The following is a 2,795-nucleotide window of genomic DNA, read 5'->3' as shown; positions in this document are numbered from 1 at the left end:
TTCGCGTACGGGAAATTCACCAGCATTGACAAACAACATTATTGATGTCCGTCCGCGAACGCCGTACGGGAACTTCACGGTCGATATACAGACGGGAATTTCACATATTACACGAACAGGAGTTGGACCATTTTAGTCGACATTTGTCGCATGGGAAATTGACCAGTTGTACTACGGGTGCAACCAATTTTCGATTGAACTGGATTTGAAATCAAAATTGGGTTCGAACAACGCCCCTGGCTTGAAGCAAAAATCTAAATACGTCGAGTGATCGACGTAATCACGAGTGCGTCTTCTATGGACATTTTTGAGCTGTAATGATACTAGTAGTCTTGAAACTCGGTAGAAGACACGAACCTAAAAAGCCTGTTATACTACGGTAAAAAAATAGCCCGAAGAAGACACACTCGTAATTGTGAGTAAGTCTTACACGGACAGTCTTGTCATAGCGATAGCAGACACCGGCTCCTCAACAACGAACACAAAATGTTTGTCCTCAAATTAAAACATAATGATGTGTGTCAACCTCACGTTATACAAATTTCACTTTTCGGCTATTCTCATACATACTCAAGACGCTAGTACTAGTACCGGGGTAGAAAAATATGGCGGCCATGAACAAAACGACGCTATCCCGTCATGCATTATAATATCCGCTAGGCGGGAGATCTGAGTGTTACCGCTGTAGCAAAAAAATCTTAGTTCGGTATTTCCATGGAGGTCTCTTTTCTACCTCCATGGTATTTCGGATTCAATCCCTGTGGATCAAGGTTAAGAACATGTTGTGTGTTGCATTTACTCATATTTTCCTTGAATATATACATTTCCAGCAAGGCTAGGGGTTATTTTAATTATACCGTTTGTGTTTCGAGTTTTGTTAGTCTTCTGACTTGTACTTTGTTCTGTAGCGTCGACTTCCTTTTTGCATGGACGTTATAGCCTCGTTGGAATAACAATTTTTTTACCGATAACAGACGGTAAGTTTAGTCTTGCTGATATCCGGCTCCTGAACAGTTAACACAAATCATGCGTCCTCACAACGTGCCCAGGCCCAACCTGTTTACAATGCAATGATGTATCAACAGCTATTTTCATACTCGTCCGGCCGGGACGCTTACTACTACATATATCATGTGAATGAAAAGATGGCGACCATAAACAAAATGACGCTATCCCGTCATGCATTATAGTATATCAGGTTGGCGCGAGACCCGAGTGTTACTACAACAGTTGTGTAGTAGTCTATACGACTTTGGTGATTATAACGAAATCAGACAGCTTTAATTTCTATTTCAAATTTAGGTAGTGTAAGGCAAAAGCTTGTACTTCTTGTTTTTATTTTCAGATTCAAATCGTCAGGATCAAGGTTAAGACCGTGCTAGGTAACACCGTTCGCCGAATAATTTTTTTAATCCGTTTTTTTTATTTTTACGTTGGTTTCCAGTTATAACGTTTGCTTTTGTTTAGTTTTGTTCCACTTTTGACTTAACTTATATGTGGCGTTGATTTCCTTTTTGCCACAGCGTTCATGTTCCTCATTTGTTTACTAACATCCGATTTTAAAAGTAACAGTGACCAACTAACAGTCCATCACAACTTTCAGACAAGTTATGTTCAATCTAAGATAAAATTACTGAGTATGCTACTCTTAGTGCTCAGTAGCAATTTTTTTCAATCTTGATGAATTTTACAGACTTACGAGCCGAAAGATTTGCGGCGGTGGGGACGCCAGGTTTCCCCGCCAATAACACAACACCGGATGCAGTGTCAAGTTGGAGATTATAGCGGCTTCTTCGTGGCTTCAACACATGCTTAATAGAACCTGCATGATTACACATTTGTATTTATACATGTACATATATTTAAATGGTTGCAGTCGTAGATATGCAGTGATGTTATATGTTGTTATACCGGCACAAACATGGCCGCCGTTGAACTTCTATTGTTCTGCCGAAACAACTGATGCTATACCGCCATGCATTGCGAAGCACACTCGTTCTTTTGGACCGGATTTACAGTTTCTATACGATTTCTTGAGCCGGCGGACACCCTAAGGCCGGAGTGCTACAATTCCAGGCTCACAATTCCGCTAAGAGCCTCGAAAATCTCATATCGATGAACAAAGATTTCCAGCCGACTTCCCATAGAATTTTGGGCATATCGTTAGTTGCCTCTTCAATTGTGGTAGACACTGTAAATTTTGACCCTGAAAATATATTTTTACACTTTTTCTATACAATATAAATGCATACAAGTTCATACAAACTTCAAACATTATCTCGATTCTTTTAGTTATAAAGGCTCTTGTACGTTTTTAAGGATTTCTGGTCTCTGTGTATGGATTTAATGTCCTCGGCCAGCCCAGTCGAGTCCGTACTTCAGCCGACGGCGTTCTGTGCGGGGCTCCCAGCAGCAGCTTCCCGGCCCAGTTCTGCATCCGTTGCCGTTTTCGTATATCTTGCTCTGGTGCAGTGTCCCATACAGTGTTTGCCGTAGATTACGTTATATATATCTGGTAATTAAAAAATACTGTTGTACAAGGTAATGTCATTTCAAGTTAGTTTCGAAGACATTTAAATACATCGCTAAAATGATGCGAAACAAACAAAACCTAGAAACACCCGGGTGCGGCAAAATGTTCTCTCATCGCGGAGTAACTACCCTGACATGTTATCTCTCTATTTGCTCGATTTCTATTCTTTCCAGCCGCCTCCCGAAGTCTGGTAGAGGCTAAACAAACCGGTTATGATCACTTATGAGTTCTACGAATGAATAAAGTCTTGCAGTAGAAATTG

At 40.6% G+C, this 2,795-nt stretch overlaps 1 protein-coding gene across 3 annotated transcripts in view; it reads right to left on the bottom strand.

The window, feature by feature from the left end:
* Positions 1-2,795, bottom strand: part of LOC109471164 (WD repeat and HMG-box DNA-binding protein 1-like) — a 20,809-nt gene that overhangs the window by 7,159 nt on the left and 10,855 nt on the right. The gene's annotated exons all lie outside the window — the stretch shown is intronic.

Source organism: Branchiostoma belcheri, unplaced genomic scaffold (genome assembly GCF_001625305.1).
Source record: "Branchiostoma belcheri isolate BF01 breed outbred unplaced genomic scaffold, Haploidv18h27 scaffold24, whole genome shotgun sequence".
In the NCBI taxonomy this organism is placed as follows: domain Eukaryota; kingdom Metazoa; phylum Chordata; class Leptocardii; order Amphioxiformes; family Branchiostomatidae; genus Branchiostoma; species Branchiostoma belcheri.
This window is presented reverse-complemented; position numbering and strand designations above follow the sequence as displayed.